The sequence below is a fragment of the Artemia franciscana genome, unplaced genomic scaffold, assembly GCF_032884065.1.
Source record: "Artemia franciscana unplaced genomic scaffold, ASM3288406v1 Scaffold_1957, whole genome shotgun sequence".
Classification (NCBI taxonomy): domain Eukaryota; kingdom Metazoa; phylum Arthropoda; class Branchiopoda; order Anostraca; family Artemiidae; genus Artemia; species Artemia franciscana.
Window position 1 is genome coordinate 21,938 of NW_027063033.1, and position 24,198 is coordinate 46,135.

A 24,198-nucleotide genomic window follows, 5' to 3' on the forward strand; every position below is an offset into this window, starting at 1 on the left:
GTTTTTTTTAGTTTTTTAGATGAAAATTTTTTTTAGTTTTTTCCTTTTTTTCTTTTTAGTTTTTTATTGGTTTTTACCTTTATTTTAGCTTATTTTTCAGTTTTTTCCTTTTTTTTATTTTTTTTTTATTTTTTATTTTTTTTAGTTTTTTACCTTTTTTTTAGTTTTTTAGCTTTTTTACTTTTTTTATTAGTTTTTAGTTTTTTTTGTAGTTTTTGCCTTTTTTTAGTTTTTTCAGTTTTTTTTTTAGTTTTTTATTGGTTTTTACCTTTATTTTAGCTTATTTTTCAGTTTTTTCCTTTTTTTTAGTTTTTTTTAGTTTTTAGTTTTTTACCTTTTTTTAGTTTTTTTAGTTTTTTAGCTTTTTTATTTTTTTTATTAGTTTTTAGTTTTTTTTGTAGTTTTTGCCTTTTTTTAGTTTTTTTAGTTTTTTAGCTTTTTTATTAGTTTTTAGTTTTTTTTGTAGTTTTTGCCTTTTTTTAGTTTTTTTAGTTTTTTAGCTTTTTTATTTTTTTTATTAGTTTTTAGTTTTTTTTGTAGTTTTTGCCTTTTTTTAGTTTTTTCAGTTTTGACGTCACCTGATCCAGTTTTTTCAGGTGACGTCACCTGATCCATCCACAGACAGACAGACAACTTATTTTTATATATATAGATAGATAGATATATAAGAAAGCTTTCATTTTAATACATGACGTCATATTCAATATGACGTCTTATTCAATAGAAATATATGCGGCTTAGAGAAAACGTACCATTATATTGTGGCTCCAAGAGAAAGTATCACTAATGTCAAAGAAAAATTATCCTATAAAATCACCAAAAAGGGAACACTAGGAGGAAACACCAGAGCAACGCAAAACCAGGCTTGCGGCTCAAAGAGAAAGGGCCAGATTAGGAATGTCCAATTTACGTCAACGAAGGCGTGTCGAGGAACCACCAGAGCAACGCGAAACCAGGCTTGCAGCTGACAGAGACAGTAAAAAAAGAAGGCGTGTCGAGGAATCACTAGAGCAACACAAAACCAGGCTTGCAGCTGACAGAGATAGTAAAAAAAGAAGGCGTATGGAGGAATCACTAGAGCAACGCGAAACCACGTTTACTGCTTTACATCAACGAAGGCGTATCGAGGAGCCATCAGAGCAACGCAAAACCAGGCTTACAGCTGACAGAGCTGACATAGTAAGTAGATGCACATGCTGAGCAAGTGCCCAGATACAATGCTCCAAATACCAACGAAGTGGCAATCGTTATCGTCGGTGATCAGTTCTTACCTCGAGATATATTATTTATAGGCAAAACAATCAGTTGACAAGAATTACTGAAAACTCATCGATGCTACGATGCCCTACAATATCCTATCCTTTTTTAGGAGGGAGCCGACGGCTATTACTTTAATATTAAATTGATAAATCCAGCCACTAACAAAGAAATGGATAAGAAATGCAGCGCAATGAACTATTATGGCTGCAGAATAATGATTCGTCAGGATTGTGGGCGAATTCTGTGCTGTGTGGCGAACTCTTTCATTTCCGATACATGAACAAAGTCTAGCTAATATGGCGCGAAAAAAGCTAAAAAAAAGTAAAAAACCAAAAAGAAAAAAAAGCTAAAAAAAATAAAAAAGCTGCAGAACTAAAAAAGAAAAACTAAACAAGAAACCATGTCTATATATATAAAACTAAGTTGTATGTATGCATGTTCGTTTGTTTGTGGGTTTGCATATGACGTCATTATAAGTATATAAGGCTTTGTATATGACGTCATTGTAAGATGGCACTACAGACCGGGACACCGGGACACCGGGACACAAATGACGACCGGGACACAGGAAATATAAGTGACAACCGGGACACTCAAAGAGAAATTATAGACCGGGACACAAATGACAACCGGGACACCGGGACACAGGGAATATAAATGACGACCGGGACACTCAAAGAGAAATTAGAGACTGGGAAACCGGGACACAGGGAATATAAATGACGAACGGGACACTCAAAGAGAAATTACAGAGTGGGACACCGGGACACAAATAACGACCGGGACACAGGGAATATAAATGACGACCGGGACACAGGCACACAACTACAACGGGGACGCCGGAGAAAGCAAAAAAATAAAAAAGGTAGAAAACCCACAGGTGGGACACAGGGACACAACTACAATGGCGCGTAACTAATATGGCACGTAACGACTTACGCGCGCGGAGGGGCTTGGGGGGTGCATATATTTATGTCTGTCTGTCCGCATATGACGTCTGAATAATTTCATCATATACCAATTCAAAAACGAAAGTATTCAAGCCGATGTAGCTGAGTTGGTAACGCGTTATGTTCCAGGTTCTAGGTTCGAGAGGTTCCAGGTTCGAACCTTGAATACAAAAGAAGAAAAAACTAAAAAAGGTAAAAACTACAAAAAAAATTAAAAAGAAAAAAAACTAAAAAAAACTAAAACAGCAAAAAAACTAAAAAAACTAATAAAAGGTAAAAAAACTAAAAACTAAAAAAGAAAACTAAAAAAAGGTAAAAACTACAAAAAAAACTAAAAAGAAAGAAAAACTAAAAACTAATAAAAAAAAAAACTAAAAACTGAAAAAGAAAAAAAAATTAAAAAAAGAAAAACTACAAAATAAAGGAGAAAAAGAAAAGAGAACGTTCCCCGCGCGGGCAACGGGGAGCCGTTTGTGGGGGCGAAGCGACCCCACAAACTAGGTTTTGGGGTGGCACGAAGCGCTGTCTGTCTGTCGAGAGACGTCATTATAAGTCCCCATATAACGTCTGAATTATTTCATCATATACCAATTCAAAAACCAAAGTATTCAAGCCGATGTAGCTGATTTGGTAGAGCGTTGTTTCAGGTTATAGGTCCGAGAGGTTCCTGGTTCGAACCTTGAATACAAAATAAGAAAAAAAACTAAAAAAGGTAAAAACTACAAAAAAAAGAAAGAAAAACTAAAAACAAAAATTCATTTCATCATATACCAATTCAAAAACGAATGTATTCAAGCCAGAAGTAGCTGAGTTGGTAACGCGTTATGTTCCAGGTTCTAGGTCTGAGAGGTTCCAGATTCGAACCTTGGCTTTAGCATAAAAACTACAAATGTTCGGTTAGCAATCACCATCAACAAAGATCAAGGGCAATCATTAGAATCATGAGGTATAGATCTGAATACGGATTGTTTTTCTCATGAATAATTATATGTTGCATGTTCAAGAGTATGTAAACCTGACAATCTATTTATATGCACAGACAATGGGACAACACTTTCAAAGTAAAAGGGCAAATTTATCATAGAGCAGGGTCCCTTCTACCATTCTCAGGCAAGAAACATAAATTTTTACAACTGTACTTCATCAGTGATAGAAATTCTGAATTGAATGAAGGACTATCGTTTCCTAATTACAACATCTTTTCCACGAAAATAATAATTTAGTGCGTCTGTTCAAAACAGCAATCGATTTGATGCCTACTGACACGCATAAAATTGTTATTTCCGCTGACAAAACGCCTACTGGCCAGTATGTGCGTAGATACAATGCTCCAACTATCGAAGAAGTGGCAATCGTTATGGTCAGTGATCAGTTTTTGCCCCGAGATATTATTCTTCATAAGCGAAACGCTCAGTCGGTAAGAATTGCTGAAACTCATCGATGCTACGATGCCCTACAATATCCTATCATTTTTTGGGATTGAGCCGACGGCTATCACTTTGATAATAAATTGCAAGATCCATCCACTAACAAACAAACGGATAAAAAATGCAGCGCAACGCATTATTAATCCTATGGACTAATGATTCGTCAGGATGAAGACAATTATATTTTAAAATGCCGTCAATTGTTTCACCAATACATTGTTGATATGTATGCAAAAATTGAATCAGAACCTTTGCTATTTATCCGTCTGAATCAGACCAAGCTCCGCTCTGAACAATACATTCATTTGCGAGATTAAGTTGTAAATGACGGTAATGCCCCAAACGTTGGAAGATTACTGATTTTACCTTCGTCAAATGCTGGCAGTCCCCGTCATATGCATGAATATGCTCAAGATTCTATTGCGTATGTTCGTCTCTATGGTCGTCCAGATTTATTTATTACATTTACATGTAATCAATCTTGGGACGAGATACGGCAGCTTTTACTTCAAGGACAATCGGCGGTTCATAGACATGACATTACGGCCCGTGTCTTCCGGCAAAAGTTGAAATTACTGATAAACTACATAGTAAAACTTAAAGTGTTTGGGTCAGTGCGATGCTGGATGTACTCAGCGGAATGGCAAAAACGAGGATTGCCACACGCACATATTTTAATTTGGCTACATGATAAAATTACTTCTAATTAAATTGACGATGTGATTTCCGCTGAAATTCCTGATGAAAGTGTCGGTAAGGGCTTATATGATATTGTTGTAGAAAATATGATACATAGACCTTGCAGTGCATTGAATGAAAAATCACCATACATGGCCAAAGGAAGGTGCACAAAGCAATATTCTCGACTTTTAGTACCCAACACAATTACTGGCAACGATGGTTACCCACAATATAGAGGAAGATCTACTGAAGATGGCGGTAAAACAGCAATAATAAAGAAACATAACGGTACCACCATCGAAGTAGACAATCATTGGGTTGTTCCATATTCACCTTTATGCATGTTGAAAACATTTAATGCACACATAAACGTTGAATACTGTAACTCCTTAAAGACAATCAAATACATATGGAAATACGTCACCAAAGGCCAGTCCGAAATCAGTGATATCGATGAAATCGTAGAATATCAGGCTGGAAGATACATTAGCAGTAATGAAGCTGTTTGGCGAATTCTTTCATTTCTGATACATGAACGAAGTCCAGCTGTTGTTCACTTAGCGGTACATTTACAGAATGGACAACGTGTTTATTTTTCGGAATCCAACGTGCGACAAAGAGCCCTAAATCCACCGGATACAACGTTAACTGCTTTCTTTTCGTTATGTCAGAATGATTCTTTTGCAAAAAAAACTGCTTTATACTGAAGTGCCTTCGTATTACACGTGGAATACTAAAAATAAAGTATTTGAACGTATAAAACAGGGTAAGTCAGTCGACGGCCAACCTACCATCTTCAAAGATACCACGATAGGAAGACTCTACACCATTCACCCCAATCAACATGAATGCTTCTTTCTCCGCCTGCTTTGAATGTACCCGGTCTAACGTACTTTGAGAACTTTAAACGGTATTATACATGACACTTACCGTAGTGCATGCCAAGCTCTGAATTTATTGGATAATGACCAACACAGGGATATCTGCATCAATGATGCGTGCGAAACATCAACTCCAAGTCAGATTCGTGCATTGTTTGGAATCATACTAACAATTTGCTCTCCTTCAGCTCCTACAGAGTTATGGGAAAAATATAAATCGAAAATGGCCGAGCATATACTCCATCGAAAACGGCTAGAGACGTCAGATATAACTTTTGATTTTACTTCAGAAATTTATAACTACACTTTAGTTATTATTGAAGATTTGTGCGTATGTATGGCAAACAAACCTCTTCAGGGTTTGGGAATGCCTTTACCTAATCGTAACGCTGCTGTTTCAACATGTGTACAATTGGATTGTGAACAAAGTTACAGCACGAGTGATCTATTGTCGTATGTACAAAATAACATTTCTAAGTTAACGTCTGAGCAAAAGGACATTTATGATAAGATAATGAATTGTGTCGATAACAACGTTGAAGAAATCTTCTTTTTGGATGCGCCAGGAGGTACTGGTAAAACATTTGTGATAAAATTGATTCTGGCATCAATTCGATCAAAAAATGACATAGCGCTGGCAATTGCTTCGTCCGGAATAGCCGCAACGTTGCTGCCTAGTGGAAGAACTGTTCATTCCACTTTGAAATTGCCTCTGAATTTTCATTCTACAGAAACTCCCACGTGCAATATTTCCAAATCATCTGGGGTGGGTTAAGTATTGCAGCAATGCAAACTTATTATTTGGGACGAGTGCACAATAGCACACAAGAAATCGCTCGAGGCTCTGGATCAATCATTGAGGGATTTGCGAGGAAATTCGAAACCCTTTGGCAGCACATTAATATTGCTTGCGGGAGACTGCAGGCAACATTACCTATAATACCTAGATCAACCCCTGCAGACGAAATGAATGCTTGCCTGAAAAATTCTAGTTTATGGGCACACGTAAAGACATTAAATTAATTACAAATATGCGTGTCCGATTGCAAAACGATGACTCTGGTCAAACATTTTCAGATCAATTGCTGGCAATTGGAAACGGAAAGCTCCCAGTAGACTAAATTTCAGGACGTATACAACTGCCTGCTGAAGTCTGTAATTTAGTGACGTTCAAAAATTAATTGGTTGAAAAAGTATTTCCGAATATTCTAACCGATTATAAAAATCATAAATGTCTAAGTGAACGAGCGATTCTGGCAGCCAAGAAAAAAGACGGCCACGAAATCAGCAATATTGTTTTGTTCAAGATTCAAGACCAGGCAGTCCTTTATAAGTCAGTCGACACAGTTCTGGAACCAAATGAGACGGTTAATTATCCATCTGAATTTTTAAATTCCCTGGATCCCCCATGGTTTCCACCACACGTGCTACAGCGAAAAATAGGCGTACCAACAATATTGTTAAGAAATATCAACCGACCAAAGCTTTGCAATGGCACGCGAGTTGCCGTAAAAAAAATGGAAAACGTAATAGAGGCAACAATCTTGACAGGGCCTTTTGAGGGTGAGACTGTTCTTATTCCTCGCATTCCCATGATTCCAATGGATCTGCCTTTTCAATTTAAAGATTACAATTCCCAATTCGACTAGCATTTGCAATCACTATCAACAGAGCTCAAGGGCAATCATTAGAAAGTGCAGTATAGATCTTAATACAGATTGTTTTTCCCATGGACAATTGTATGTTGCATGTTCGAGGGTTGGTAACCTGACAATCTATTTATATGCACAGACAATGGGATAGCGAAGAATGTTGTATATTTGCAAATTTTACGTAGTTAATTTGTATTGTATATGTATATCCATCTATCTATATAAAAATGGGACAGCGAAGAGGGTCAGTTGTATATATGCATATTTGTTTGTTTGTAAAAAGAGCGTTTGCATATGAAGTCATTATAAGTATATAAGGCTTTGTATATGCAAAGACAATGGGACAGCCAAGAATGTTGTATATTCGCAAGTTTTACGTAGTTAAATACATATATATATATCTATCTATATTCACAAGTGGGACACAGGGACACAACTACAATGGCGCATAACTAATATGGCACGTAACAACTTACGCGCGCGGGGGGCTCGGGGGGGAGCGCGAAGCGCCACCCCAACAGCTAGTTTCTTATAAACAAAGGCTATATTTATAAGTAGTGGTCTTTCCACAGCCCATGGTGAACAATGAACAAGTTTGGAGAGATCCCTAAATATTGGCGCAAAAATCTTTCCAAGAAAATAGGCCATAGATTTACTTTCAGAGATCCCTTTTTAAATGGCCATTCCCAAAACTCTTTTGATTCCTGCTAAAAGACAGACATTGTTCTGTACTGCTCAGTATTTCTTTTATCCAATAATGATCAAAATATATAAAGTTGTCATGAATGTGACACTGTCATGTGAGATTGTTATTTCTTAGTGAAGATTGTCATTGTCATGTGTGACATTGTTATGTGTGTCATGTGAGGAGCCAGTTAGATAGATATCACTTAGTACTGCCCAGTATTTCTTTTCTCCAATAATGATCAAAAGATATTAAGTTGTCATGAATGTAACATTGTCATGTTAGATTAATTTACAAAGGAAAATAAAAAGTTAGTAAGTTAAAACACATGACAACCAGAAATCCTAGACAGAAATGAATATCTTGTAACGAACAAGGGATTTAATCTATTGCTGGCAAATGGAGTTTCAGGTAAGGAATTGAGAATACCTAAACTTTAATTTTCAAAATCGTCTGGAAAAATTCATGTAGCACCACAGCTATTGGAGCTAGAAACAAGTTACTATAATTCAATGATTCTTTATTTTTCCTTACTATAGCCTACAACTAGAATGTTGATTAGAATTGGCACTATTCAATTTAGCCATTGTAATAATACTAAGCAATAATAATAAACTAAGTAATAATACATATACATAGATCTACAGCCCCAACCAGAGCTGGGAAAGCTGTTTCCCCCTCTACTTGCAAGGCTTTAAAGATTATGTTGACAAAAATTAGTCCAAACCTATTTTGGCAATTTTGTCTTGGCTAACAAAAGTATTAGTCAAGATAAGAGCACTAAAATGGAGGGTAGTTTGATTTATTTAAAGAATCAGTCAATATCCTAAACCTATTCTATTACTTGAAGGTCACAATAGAATCAAATGAGTGCTGAGCCCAATCCCCAAGGCCTTGTTTTGGTTCCTGTTGAAAGGTGTTGACAAGAGCCCCTATTATCAAGCTTTTTGTGCACCAAAATTCCTCCTATGAAGGAAATACTATAATAGCAAACGAGAAGTATCATTCAATTCCCTACTCATAATATTTTCCAAATATCATAATTACTACTGTCACAACTATACCCTAGCCACCACAATGGGACTACATACGGCCCGAAATAATATTTTTCTCAATTATTTTCATTGCTACAACATTAACATTACCTCTGTTAAACAGGCAAACAATTCTATTGCCTGTAATTTATTAAAAAAAAAGCTTTTTCCACAAAATAAGTTTTTCAAAGAAAAGTAAAGAACTCTATTAAACCAAAAAGAGCAAAAAAAAAATATCAATAAGCATAAGACTACTATAAGTCAGAATGAACAAAAACAAGAGCTAAGTGCTCAGATGGCACTTGTGATGAGGGAAGAAGAGCTAAGAGCCATGAGACCATATGGTATGAGCTCTAGCAAAATTCTATGAATCAATAGATTGATTTAAAAGGAAAATAAGAGGCTTAATGCCGGTCAGGATTTAAAATAAGAGCTCTGAGTCACGATGTCCTTCTAAATATCAAAATTCATTAAGATCCGATCACCCACTTGTATGTTATAAATACCTAATTTTTTCCAATTTTTCCTCTCCCTTTAGCCCCCCAGATGGTTGAATGTGGGAAAACGACTTTATCAAGTCAATTTGTGCAGCTCCCTGACACGCCTACCAATTTTCATCGTCCTAGCACGTCCAGAAGCACCAAACTCGTCAATTCACTGAACCCCTCCCCCCAACTCTACCAAAGAGAGCGAATCCAGTACGGTTCCGTCAATCACGTATCAAGAACATTTGCTTATTCTATCCACCAAGCTTCATCCCGATACCTCCACTCCAAGTGTTTTCCAAGGTTTCCCCCTCCAACTCCATCCAATGTCAAAAGATCTGGTCGGGATTTGAAATAAGAGCTCTGAGACATGAATTCCTTCTAAATATCAAATTTCATTAAGATCCGATCACCTATTCGTAAAATAAAAATACCCCAATTTTAACGTTTTCCAAGAATTCCGGTTTCCCCCTCCAACACCCCCCAATGTCACAGGATCTGGTCGGAATTTAAAATTAGAGCTTTAAAGCGCAAGACCCATCTAAATATCAAATTTCATTAAGATCTGGTCACCCTTACGTAAGTTACAAATACCTCAATTTTCAAAATTACCCTCCCCCCCCCAACTCCACCAAAGAGAGCAGATCCGGTCCGATTATGTCAGTCACGTGTCTTAGACAGGTTTTTATTCTTTCCATCCAGTTTCATCCTGATCCCACCGCTTTAAGTATTTTCTAAGATTTCCGGTTCCCCTCAACTGCCCCTCCCCAATTACGCTGGATCCGGTTGAGATTTAAAATAAGAGATCTGAGTCATGAGGTCCTTCTAAATATGAAGTTTCATGAAGATCCGATTACTCCTTCGTAAGTTAAAAATACGTCATTTTTTCAAATTTTTCAGAATTAACTCCCCCCCCCCAATAGAGCGGATCCATTCCAATTATGCAAATCACGTATCTAAGACTTCTGCTTATTTTTCCCACCAAGTTTCATCCTGTTCCCTCCACTCTAAGTGTTTTCCAAGTTTTAGGTTTCCCCCCTCCCAACTCCTCACCCCCCTTGTCACCAGATCCGGTCAGGATTTAAAATAAGAGCTCTGAGACACGATATCCTTCTAAATATCAAATTTCATTGAGATCCGATCACCCGTTTGTAAGTTTAAAATACCTCATTTTTTCTAATTTTTCAGAACTAACCCCCCCTCCCCAACTACCCCAAAGAGAGCAGATCCGTTCCGGTTATATCAATAATGTATCTAAGACTTGTGCTTAATTTTCCCACCAAGTTTCATCCAGATCCCTCCACTCTAAGTGTTTTCCAAGTTTTAGGTTTCCCCCTCCCAACTCCCCCCCCAATGTCAACAGATCCGGTCGGGATTTAAAATAAAAGCTTGGAGACACGGTATCCTTCTAAATATCAAATTTCATTGAGATCCAATCACCCGTTCATAAGTTAAAAATACCTCATTTTTCTAATTTTTTAGAATTAACCCCCCCCCCCCAACTACTCCAAAGAGAGCAGATCCGTTACGGTTATGTCAATCATATATCTAGGACTTGTGCTTATTTTTCCCACCAAGTTTTATCCTGATCCCTCCACTCTAAGTGTTTTCCAAGATTTTAGGTTTCCCCCTCCCAACTCCCCCCCCCCCCCAATGTCACCAGATCTGGTCGGGATTTGTAATAACAGCTCTGAGACACGATATCTTTCCAGACATCAAATTTCATTGAGATCTGATCAACCGTTTGTAAGTTAAAAATACTTCAATTTTTTCTGAATTAACGGGCCCCCCACCCCCCACCCCCAGATGGTCAAATCTGGAAAACGACTATTTCTAATTTAATCTGGTCCGGTCCCTGATACGCCTGCCAAATTTCATTGTCCTAGCTTACCTGGAAGTGCCTAAAGTAGCAAACCAGGACCGACAGACTGACAGAATTTGTCATTGCTATATGTCACTTGGTTAATACCAAGTGCCATAAAAAAATCAAGCCCAAAACGAACAGAAATACAATAAATAAACAAGTCAAACTCAAAATGAGCAGAAATTAACATGAGTAGGGCTCAAAACCCCTGTGTCTTCCCAAGGCCAGAACATAATTTGCACTTCACTGAAAAAATTACAAAAGAATGTACATTGTCAGTTTAATATATAATATATATATATATATATATATATATATATATATATATATATATATATATATATATATATATATATATATATATATAAATCAAAATGTTAACAATATTTGATTTATTAAAATAATAATAGTAAAAACATTGAAATTTTTTCAGTAAAATGCAAAATATGTTCTAGCCTTGGGAAGACATAGGGGTTTAGAGCCCTACTTATATAATATCTTCTTGTTTTGAGTTTGACTTGGTTATTTACTTGGGTTCCATTTATTTATTGATGTTGATCTGTGGTGATTCTATGCTCGGTAAACTATTTGATATTATTTTCGCTCATTTTTGGTTTAATGGAGTTCTTTACTTTTCTTTGGAAAAAATATTTTGTGGAAAAAGTTTTTTTTTATTAGTTTCTGTTTGTTTATATTGACATAGTCTTTTTGGGAAAAAGAAAATCTTTTCCTTTTTTTAAGAATTTATAGTTTGGCCTGCTATGTGTATGCTGGAGAAAATTTTTCAGCAACTTTTAACAACATAAACCCTTTTAAAAATCTGGACACAAATAGTAGTGTTTAATACAGATTCATACCTCCTCTAGTTTATCTGAAATAGAAAGCTTGATACCATTCACAAAAAATCTGTCTACACTCTTGAACAACTTGGATACACTTACACTACTTTGATTTGGTTAAATTTTAAGAGCAGAAGTAGCAAAAGAAGTAGCACCAACAGCTTGAACATAATACCATCAGTTATTTTTGGGATACTGCTGAGATGCCCTATCGGGAATGAGCAATAACACAGTATATTTTGTTTTAATCTTTAGGCAAGAATTAATTTTTAAACATAACGGGGAAATTGCATAACTGTAGGGGGTTGACCTACACAATAGCCCAAGAGATAAGTTGCAAGACAATTTAGTTATACTGGACAAAACAGCTATCTTAAATTTTGATTGGAAGTGTTTGGAAAATTATGAGCCAAAGTGGAGGGCTAATTGCCCTCCAATCACTTTTAACTCTTAAAAAGGGTACAAGAACTTTTAATATCCAACCAATTAGCTTTAAAATATCAATGATATTACTTGCTATGGTAGAGCAGCACTGCCTATGATATTACTTATATGCCCTTTTAATGCTTGCATGTGTAGGCCTATAGTTTTTTTGTTTAACTGAAACTATCCCTAAGAGTTTCAACTTAATGCCCTTAGGTGTCAGTAGTCACAGCAACCATAGAAGTAGGATCAAAAGTATGCATATAGTGTCTTCTGGCTAGTTCAAAATTTGTCACAACTTACTCTGAAAGGTCTAACTTAATAATGTAAGCTGTTATGGTGATATTGCTTTGACGCCCTATTGACAATCTACATGATCAAAGTTCGTTTTGATTTAGTTCAGCATCTGCCTAAATATTCCTTGAAAGCTTCACCCTTAATACCCTTAGCTTGTGTAGTAGCAATATTTGTAGCAGTAGCAGCATTAGTAGCAGTAGGCACAAAGTAAGCATCATCTGTTTCAATTTATTTCAATACAGTTACAAAACTGCCCAAAATTTTCACCATAATACCCCGAGATTTATTAGTAATATTGGTAGCACCTGTGGTTATAGTAGTGAAGTAGGAGTAGAGTTAATAGTAGTAATCTTAGCTTTAGTAGCAGTAGCAATAATAATAATAGTAGCAGTAGTAGTTGTAGGAGTAGAAGTAGTATTATTATGATGAAAATATTGTCTTTTGGTTAATTCCACATCCCCTACAACAGGCGCTGTAAGTTTTAATTTCACATACCGTACGAAGCTCTTCCTAAGAGATTGCTAATATGCCCTTTTGACAACCTGCATATGGATGGCAGGTTGTCATCTGTACCACAGAAATTTTCATAAATATTCTTTGAAATTTCACCTTCCTACCCTTAGGCATAGTCGTAATAGTAGTCACAGCAGTAGTATAACTACTCAATACAATTAGCCATTGCTATGATATTGTCAATTTGCTTTTTTTTTAACCTGTATAGTTGTATACTTTCTGAAATTTCCGTCTTAATGCCCTTAACCTTACAAGTAGTTGCAATAGAAGTAGTAATCAGAGAAATAGTAATGGTAGAACTAGTAAATGTTGCAGTATGAGTAGTATTAGTAATAGTGTGCACATATTGCCTTTTGGTCATTTGATCATCCTGTTTAAGTATTCTCTGAGAGTTCCAACTTAATGCACAAACCAATTTTTAAGATACACTATTTTGGCAATCTAAATGCACATAGTCTCTTGTTTTATTTTAAATTTGCCATCAATACTCTCAAATTTTACCTTCATAGACTTAGCCTTATTAGTACTATTATCACAGCAGCTTCAGTGGTAGTAAAAGTAGTTACAGGGTTAGTGTTGTATTAGCAGTACTAGCAGCAGTATTATTAGCAGCAGTTGCATGTGCATATTGCCTTTTGGTCTGTTTAACATAGCTTTCATGATGCCCTGGAAGTTTTACCTTGGCACATTAAGTCATTCTAAAAATAACGTTGATGTGGGCTTTTTACACCCTTCTGATGCCCTTTTCACCTTGATAATCTAAAATTTACAAGGTGTTGCAACTGAAATAGTAATTAGAGTAGTTTAGTAGCAGTAGTGGCATAAGAAAAACTAGCAGTTGTATTAGTGTTATTAGTGTCAAGCATATATTAACTTTTTGTCAATTGATCCTCCCCTTTAAGTATTCTCCAAAAGATTCAACTTAATGCTCAAATCAATTATTGAGATATACCCTTTTGACAATCCACATATGTATAGTGTTTTGATTTAGTTCAAATTCCCCCTCAATATTAAGTCAAGTTTTCAACTTCACATGTCAAGCCTTAATTGTACTAGTGGCAGTAGTAGGAATGGTAGTAACAGTAATAGTGTATAATTATTAGTGGTAACAATAGTAGCAGCAGTACTAATAACAGTAGTAACAGTTACATTTTTCCTTTTGGTCAACTGAACATCCCACTCATGATGCCCCTGAAGTTTCCTCTCTCAAATCACTTTTGACTCTTATCACAGTGATATTAATCACTGTAACTTCCAATTTAAGATCAAATGAGATCCATTTAAATTTAATACTACCACCCATTCCACAAGAACCTTGTCCCCAGGGCATAAGTTAAAGCCCTTGTCCCAGAGCTCTGGGGGGTGTTCCAACCTTGGAGGCATTGCTATATGCTATTTGGACCAGAATGGAAATTACCAAATATTACACCAGTACAGAAACGTGGTAAACGAGATAAGACAGTTAACCACAGACCAGTCAGTATCACCTCGGTTTTGGGAAAAATACTTGAAAGCATAGTCAACTCCGCAGTCATTCAACATCTGAAAAGACAAGGGTTTCCCAGTTGACATAATTTTTCTGGACTTTGCTTGATAAGGTGTGCTGCAGACAACTGCATATTATGCTTGAAGGTATTGGTATTAGTACAGAAACTATTGACTGGGTGATGCTTTTCCTTAGTAATAGAAAATAAGCAGTTAAAGTGTTTGGGGATAATGGCCCATCATTTTTCTCCTATGTTGTGGAAATGAGAAGTGGAGTACCTCAATGCACAGTACTGGGCCCACCTTTATTCACTATTTTACATATTGTAGTCCTATTTCACCAAGCCAGATTATTAGCAAAACTCCCTTTCAGAAATGGTATCTGATATCTTAAAAATCAAATCTTTTGGGACAATTAAAGTTGGTAATTTCAACCTGCCAGAAATTTTATGGATTGATGGATATGGGTTGTTAAAAACAAAAACTATGGGTTCTCCCTTTGCATCTTGTCTGTCAAACAATTATCTATACAAAACTGTGAATGAGCATAAAAGAATTCGTACTGATCTGAATCCATCCCTTCTTGACCTAGTTATTGTTTCTAGTCCTGAGATATAGATAAGCAATGATCAACTGCCCCCCCCCCTATTGGAAAAACTGATCATGTTACAATTCTCTCTACAATTAATATTCACTGCAAATAAACTAATTATAAACTTCACTCCATTATTGATTACAAAGCTGTATGTAGAGATTTAGCATGTGTTAACTGGAGCTTTACCAAGGATGATGATCTTGAGAGTTCTTGGCATATATTCAAAACTTTATTACTTGGTGCTGAAGTGAGACATACTAGCGTCAGAATAATTAGACAGCCTAAAAGACTGACATATCTAACTCCTTTTATTAGTCTCATCCAAAGTAACCATAATTAGTCTCAACCATGGAAAAAGTATTGCAAAGAAAGGAACTCCTATAACTTTGAAAGATACCAAGTAGCCAGAAATCTTGTTACAAATAACATTAAAAAATCAAAATCAAATTATTAAAATAAACTGACTAAACAAATCAAGGCGAATCCAAAACTCTTTTGCATCAACTAAAAAACCAGACAGACACTCAGTTCCAGATTTGGGGGGAAATGGACGTGTGATATTCACACCTGAAAGTAAAGCTGAAGTCTTGACAAAAACAATTTTCCTCACTATTTCTTTATGGTCAGGATGTCCCATCCCCTGCACTCTCTTCTTACCCTATCACTACTACTATGTAACTGTATTGAAGTAACTGAATGCATGGTGAATAAGAAACTTGCTACAATTAATGTAAATAAATCTAAGGGTCTTGACAATATTCATCTTTGGCTTCTCAGACATAGTAAAGATATCCTAGCTGCCCCGTTAGCTGCAATCTTCCAAAAACCAATCAAAGGCATACATAACTCCTGTTTTCAAAAAGAGAAAAAGAAATTCTCCTGCAAATCACAGGCCAATCAATATTACCTTTTCTGATGTCAAAGTGATCGAAGGAATAGTTAATGATACTATTATTAAACATCTTGAAAAGAGAGGGATCCTTCACCATTCTCAATATAATTTCTGAAGTGGTAGATCTGTGGACACAAATTAACTGCAGTCTTACATTCTTGTTACAGATCTAATAGACAAGGAAACTCCTGTTGATGTTGCCCTCTTTGACCTAGCTAAAGCCTTTGATGGGGTCTTCCCCAGGAGACTGATTGTCAAGTTACATGCTGCAGAAATAAGCAACCTTGTTGTTGGCTGGATTGAGGCATTTCTTATTGAAAGAACTCAACAGGTCAGAATATTCACATCTCATGGAATGCCAATTTATTCTAATTCAATGCTAGTCAAGAGTGGTGTACTGTAAGGTACTATCCTTGCCCCTACCCTTTTCAATATTTTATTAATGATGTCCCTAGTGTAGTACACAATTATTTAACTTTATATGCAGATGATTTCAAAGTTATTGGTGGTATCAGAAACCAACTTGATGCAGATGTTTGTCAATGTGATGTAAATGAGCTTAATAATTGGACAAATACATGGTTATTGATTTTCAACACATCTAAATACCATGTCTTTCATTTTGGAGAAAATAGCTTATGTTTTGAGTAAACTCTCAATGACCAACCACCTGAGGCTGTTCCCAAGGATAGAGATCTGGGTGTCTTGGTCAATGAGAAACTCAAATTTGATTCTCTTGCTGCTTCATCAGCTAACCAGACCCTAGGAACAATGAAGAGAACTATCAGCAGCCACTCTCCAGGAGTCATGACAACCCTATATAAAGCTCTTGTTCAACCTAAGCTTGAAGTGGGCATGACAAGTCCAAAGGCAAGCAACAAAATTGATTAGCAGATTCCAAACAGTCCTCTATTGTGGGTGTCTTTGCCTCAAACTACCAAGCCTAACATATAGGCCCAAACACAGGGATTTCATAACTGCCTTCAAACTTATTTTGACATACATTGTCCCTGATTTATTCTCGTTTCTCTCCACCTCTTCTACCAGATGTCACTCAAAGAAACTGTCTAAGATGTCATACAGACTCTGCCAGAAAAATCAGTTCTTTTCAAAACAGAGTCAGCAGCCTTTGGAATAGACTGTCTCTTCAACTTGTCTTGACATTTTCAAATCAAGAGTGGATGATAAATAGAGTGATGCTAAGTGCCCATATGGTTGGGAAGCCCATGACTCTTCAACTCATCTTTAATTCTTCACAGAGCCTACAAGGATGATATCCTTAGATTTCTCCAAGCTGCAATTTAAGGGAATGATGCACCTTGTAAGCCAGGACATTGAAACCAAAGTTCAATGGCCAGAAATGCAAGGTTATCTACTTTGGTAATAAAAACTCAAGATACCAGTTGGCTACTCCATTGAGTCAATGGACAAAACAAGACAACCTATTGTCAGTAGTCTGGCTGGATATGATCAGGGTCTATTATTTGATGATTCAAGATTTTTATTTAAGCTTCTGTAGAACACACACAATATAAAAAAAAGGGTCAAGCCAGAGACACAAAGTTGATTGACAAAGACCCAGTATAACAATATAGCACACCTATTTGACAAAAAAATGAAATAAAAAAAAAAAGCATAAAATAAATATAAATAAATCCACGACTCACCATAGATGGGGACCTACCCACAAAACAACCAACACTCAGCAAAGATCAACCCAAAAACAAAACAAAAAAAGTGATCAAGCAAGGGTAACCAATGACCAGCAACTTATTTGAAAAGAAAAAGAAAAATGAGCCCACCATATCAACATCAATCAAACAATTATTTACTTTAAGATTTTTTTTTATCATTGATTCTTGAATTTACTTATAAGGATAAAATGAAGTTGTTATTTCATATTTGGGAGAGATTTACTATAGTCAATATACAGCAGATAAAGATGCCTTGAACCCATGATAAAAAAATGTGGCAAGAACCATGACTCTCAGTGGTTAATTTCAGGTGCTGCATTTCCCATTTATTATGGGTTTCATAAACATGGTCAGGTTGCTCAGGGAAAAAATCTCATGTACAAAAGTACAAAGGCAGTTCTGAGTGGTCATATTTTACCTTAAATAAAAAAGAATGAAGAGTGAATAATTCTGAAACAGGCAAAATATTAGTTAATAAATATATAGTTTCATTTTTAGATTTATTTGGATAAGAGGAAGACAATGGTAAATATCTTTGCAAAATTTGAAGAGCCTAGCTTTGAAGAGTCTGTATTGGTTTCATATGATATATGAATGTTGCCAAATAAATCAGGGGACAATACATAAGATGGGAATGCACCAAGGCACTCAAAACATGCATCAAGACATATCATTATAGCATTCAAGCAGCTCAACCATATATAGCTTATCCCAAATATCTCTTCAAGGACAAGAGGACATGATCAAAAACTTTTTAAGAAGGATCCCAACTCAAAGTTACATAGCAAATTATTTTCTAATTGGGTGGTGAATTTATGGAACTTGTTAGGTCACTTCAGCCAGCATTGAGTCTCTTAAGCCAGTATTGAGTCACTTAAATCATCAGTTGACACAGAATGGTGCAACAAGTCCTAGCAATCATTTTGGGTAAGATACAGGATAAATATAAGATAATCCTATCACTGTTGAGAGCAATTTAAGGTATATACTCAATTATACATTACCTTAAATTACCTTAAATCGCATTTGCCAGCGAGATAAGGTGGTAGATCCTCCTGTAGTTCTCGCTGGTGGTGAGTGATGTAATTATGTTGGCTTAGCTTCCCAGTCCAGCCTCCACTCGGCCCTCTCCCAGTCCCTGTCGACTCCAGCCTTGAAGGAGTGGGGTGTCTCAGCTTGGATGGTAGACTCGGATAGGCTATTCCAGAGGGGGACCACCCGAATGGAAAAGAAACCACGTCGTTCCCTTCTCCGACATCCAGGCAGGTGAAGCTTAAGACTGTGACCTCTTGAATTGTTAGCCAAAGAGGGGGTGAAGATCTGGTTCAGGTGACCGGATTTGAAAATTTTGCGTGCCATGATCACATCTCCTCTATATCTTCGATAGGTGAGGGTTGGAAGTCTCAGAGATCCTAGGCGATCCTGGTAAGGGACATTATTTAAGCCACGGACCAGTTTGGTTGCTCTCCTTTGGACACTTTCAAGGGCTCTTGTGTCCATTTTATTTTGGGGAAAGGCCAAAGTCAAGCCAAACTCAAGGTGGGGACGGACAAGGGATTTATAAAGTTTTATAACCACACATGACTTTCTGGTTACAAAAGAGCGCTTAATGAGTCCGAGAGCTCGATTAGCTTTTGCAACCTGAGCCTGAGTGTGGCTGTGGAATTTTAAATCTTTGTCCACAATGACGCCTAAGTCTCTTTCCTCGGCAACTGCTTCCAACTGATCACACCCTATATGGTAGGGATGGTGGGGGTTATTGTGCCCTAAGTGCAGTACCTTGCATTTTGTTGCATTGAATTGTAGGGCCCAAGTTGATGACCAAGAGGATAGCCTGTCAAGGTCCAGCTGAATGCAGGCTCTTTCTTCTTCAGTTTCAGCAGGCCCAATGAGCTTACAGTCGTCAGCATATAATGTTAAAAGGTTGCATAGATAAGTTGTACAGTCGTTAATGTATATGCTGAACAACGTTGGCCCAAGGATGGTTCCCTGTGGGACGCCGCTTATAACCGGGGAAGTGGAGGAGAAAACTGGATCGCCATTATCAGTGTAGATCATGACACGTTGAGATCTGCCAGTTAGGAATGCTCCAATCCAATCAATCACATCCTCATGCACCTGATAAGCTCTAAGCTTCAGCAACAGGTATGAGTGTTCAACTTTGTCAAAGGCTTTGGCTTGGTCGAGTAAGATAATGTCTACCGGTTTACCCATATCCAAAATTTTAGTTGCATGATCATATGACTGAATAAAGTTGGTGTCGATTGACCTGCCCCTGCGAAATCCATGTTGTCTATCGCTAATAAGTGTATTTTCTTCTAAATAATTTATAAGAGCATGGTTAATGATACGTTCCATGATCTTGCAAATGGCTGAGGTTAGGCTTATTGGTCGATAATTTCCTGGGTTATCCTTGTCACCTTTCTTAAAAATTGGTATAATATTTGCTGTTCTCCAATCATTTGGTACTGACTTTTTGGCCAGGGACATGTTGAATATTCTGGAAAGGGGGAGGGAAATGTGAGCAGCAGATTCTATCAAAAGCCGAGGGTGGAGATTATCAGGTCCAGCAGCTTTGTTGGAGTTTAAACTTCTTAGTATTTTAAATACATCTTCTTGAGTAATGATTACAGGGGACATTGGGTTGTGTACTGTTACAGGAGGTATGGTTGGGAGTGTAATGTCAGGTGGCTTAGAGGTGAAGTTTGTGCAAAAGCTGGCATTCATGCAATCAGCGATTTCTTTCGGGTCAGTAGTACTGGAGCCATCTGATTTTTTTAGCCTGTTGGTGCGTCGACGGGAAGGGTTGTTAGCTGTAACATAGCGCCAGAACTTTTTTGGGTTTTTCTTTGACTCATTTGCAATAGATTCTTCATGGTCTTGGATAACTTTTCTTGTCATGTTTCTCAGCTTGTTTCGGAGCATGGCGAATTTGTTGTGATGGTTGTCACACTTGCATTTTAGGTATTTATTCCATGCTCTATTTTTCTTTCTGATAATTTTCTTAATATTCCTGGGAAGGTATGGAAGAGTCTTTGGTTTATCTGACCAATAAACCTTTGTATGCTTCCTACATGCACCTAGTAAAGTAGACTTAAAACGATTCCAACTAGATTCAATGTCTGTCTCATCTGATAATCCCTCATCCCAATTTATATTAGCTAGTTATTCACGGATTAAAGCATAATTGGTAAAAGTTCTCTTAAGTTTACCATCACGACTATGGTTAATATTAATGTCATTCATTATACATATGTGGTCACTTGCACCAATAGCTGGGAGGTAACAAGTGGAAGTAATCCTCTCAGGGTCATTTGTAATAAGGAGGTCAAGTAATGATGGTTGTTGTGAATGTCTAAATCTAGTGGGTTGCATTATTATCTGAGTTAGGAAGTTGTCAGCAAGGGTTTGGATGGTTGTGTAGGAGGGGTTATTAGGGGGTGAGTACCCAATACCTTCAGACCAACGAACTTCTGGCATATTAAAATCACCATAAAGCATAAGTGATGAATTTAGATTACATAAGATCTGTATTACGTTAGAAACTGCTTGGTGAGATACTAGTTGGTTTGGAGCTGATGGGCTACGGTAAAGCACACCAATATTCACAATTTCAAATCCAATTAGAAGTCTAACTAATACATGTTCCACCCAAGTATTAGTAGGTTGAGAAATAGAAAAATCAATTTTATCTACCTTAATTCCAAGCCTAGTGTAGATAGCCACTCCTCTTCGACACAGGTTACTATCTAGGTTGCTCAGGAGTAAGTATCCAGGGATTTGAATATGTGCGTCTTCCAATTTGGTCAAAGAGTTCTTAGGACACGCCTCACAAACACAGAAAACATCTACATCCTTTTCATAAAGTAACACTTTTAGTTCTGAGAGTTTTGGCACTAAAGAATCAATGTTTGTATATAATATTCTTAGTTGCGTCCGTTTTCTTTGGCCGACTGGGCTGTTGCTAGTTCCGGCTTTTGAACTCTGATATGGATTTTCGTCGCCCGAACTAGCAGTGACGTAGTTGGTCTCAGACGAATCAGATGCAGCACTTGATGGAGAGACAGAGCTCAAAACCGAAGCCGCGGAAACAAAGGTTGAACTTATAGAAGTCTTTCTGGCTAGGTTTGATGCATTATTTACACTATTTACAAGGGATATGGGTAAGTCTAGTGAACCATCGAGCGAGGGGGGGGGGAAGGACTCCCTCCCCCGGGGGATCACGTTTTTTGACACGATGGCGCCATCACGGATGACAAGGTTTTTTTCACCGGCTGCTGCACGCCTCTTTATCTCTTCAATTAGTTCTTTCCTTCTCTGGTGGTCTTCATTGGATGCATCAGCAAAGAATGAGATACTCCCCCTCCTCTCTCTTGAGGCCTTCAATATATCCATTTTTATTTTGTAATCATTTATAGAAAAAAGGATTGGGTTGGGTCTGTCTATGGTATTTGCATTCTTACCATTAGGTAGACGTTTCAAGTTAGTAATAGCCCCGACATTAATTGAGTATTCATCTTTTAAGTAAGTTGAGATGAACTGAACATCGTTGGTTTGCAGAGGAACGCCATAGGCAATCAGATTAAGTCGTCTTCTGTTTCTGTCTTGCTCTTGTCTCACTATTTTGCGGACGTCTGTTTCGAGACGGGTAGTTATAGAGTTTTCCACAAGTTTCTGCACATCATCTATGGAAACCTTTGATTGTATAGCCGTCTCAAGCGTTTCCACCTGAACCCTCACAGTGTCCAAAGAAATCTGCATATCAGATCTGAAACCAGCAAACATGTCACGCATTTCACTACAATGGGATTCGAGAGTGCTTTTCACTATATTTGGAACATCAGGCTTACTGGAACCTGTTTTACATAATGGGCATGTCCAAATACTTCCAAGTCTTTCATTCATTTTGCAGAAAATGTTGTATTCGGCTGTACTCATTCCTAGACATGTTGCACAGAGCCATTTATCACATTCATCACACTGAATGGCTGGCGAGGACTCACTCAGAACACAACCAGAGACAGCACACTTATCGACTCCTTTTTCGGGTGTTGCGGGTTTTAGGCGTTTTGAGCTATTGGACGCCATAATTTCAGAATGAGCGGCAACGTTGGGCGGAAAAATTCAACACTGATAGCGCTTAATGAAGAACGGGAAGATATGCAATTCCCTGGAGAATTGAAATTAAAGAGGGTGTTCCAGCTGAAAAATCAAGTAACTTTAAAGTAACTAGAGAAGTTACTTAAATTTTACATTCACCAGGAACGGCTTTTGAAGTAACTAAGGTCTTATTCAGATAGAAAAAAAAATTACGACCAAGATTTTGATAACATTTGTTTTAGACTCATTTAGTCTGAATTTAGAATAACTTCCTGTGCATAATTCCTTGTAAATATTGTAGCTAAGGCCACCAACCAGTAGAGGAAACTCTTTAGAATAATTTGGAACTGATCTTGAAATCAAAAAAATTAGATACACTCTAGGGGTGTATGAATAGGATATTCTAGGCTAGTTGCATGTTTAAACTTGTTTGTCTTGGGTATAGTTTGAATAACGTAACCTCTTGCCAAGATAGCAAAAAGTATCTAAACTAGAATTTTACCACAATTATTTTTTCTGCATTGTTTCCTGATTGATTAAGCTAGCCTAACCTATATCTTAAATTTAACCCACTGTATAAAATTGACCTACATTGTTCACAAAAAGAATAGAAGAATGCTGCATAGATAACTTAATGCCAAATTCATTATGGAAAGGTATTAATTTTGCAATAAATCTGTGGGCATTAACCTAGATTTGGTTTAAATATCCTGTTTCTATATTAATTTCAGTGCATTAGTGTCTGAGATAGCATACAGTAGTATTGATTATTGAAACTCTTTGGATTAGGCCTATCTTTTTTCTTACATTCAGTTGAACTATTAAGGTTAGAATTTTAGACTAGGCTAGTTAAAATTTCCAAATGATGGCCTTTTCACTAGGCTATCTTTAAAAGTATTTGAGCTTACTAAATTATTTTTTAATAATGGATCTGCATCAAATGAGAGAGAGTTCCCCTAGCTTTGGCAAAATACTTTGGGAATTTTCATTGAAATATATATGTTTTGGTACATCCATCAAGGAACCCCCCTCCTCAGATTTTCAAAATACATTCCCTTCCCCCTCCCATTTACAGTTTTGTAAATTAGTGCCATTTGTGAATTAGCATAGCAGAAAGACTTTGGTTTTGTCCTGGATTTTGTTTTATTTTATACTTGACTGATTTCAGCTTATTCATAGAAAATTCTAAGGGTTTCATGTCTTCATTTTTATGGAATTTGTTTTTTTATTTATTTGCATAATTTTATAGTATTTGCTTATGAATAGGTTAAACTTGTATCAGATCAAAGGTATAAGCTATATAAAAAATGCCAATTTTTCATGATAATTAAAAATGTTTTCTTGGGCATTAATTTGTGAACACAGAACATTTTGTTGTTAGGGCAATATGATTTTCAGAAACTTGTTTAATAACCAAATCAGGCTCATACTTAGGCCCATG

The 24,198-nt window shown here is 36.8% G+C and overlaps 1 protein-coding gene across 1 annotated transcript in view; it reads right to left on the reverse strand.

Moving 5' to 3' along the window:
• Nucleotides 1-18,784, reverse strand: part of LOC136042764 (rab GDP dissociation inhibitor beta-like) — a gene marked incomplete at its 3' end in the record, with an annotated part of 33,664 nt that extends 14,880 nt beyond the window's left edge. The window contains 1 exon segment of the mRNA XM_065727723.1: nucleotides 18,662-18,784.
• Between the last annotated feature and the right edge of the window lie 5,414 nt (nucleotides 18,785-24,198).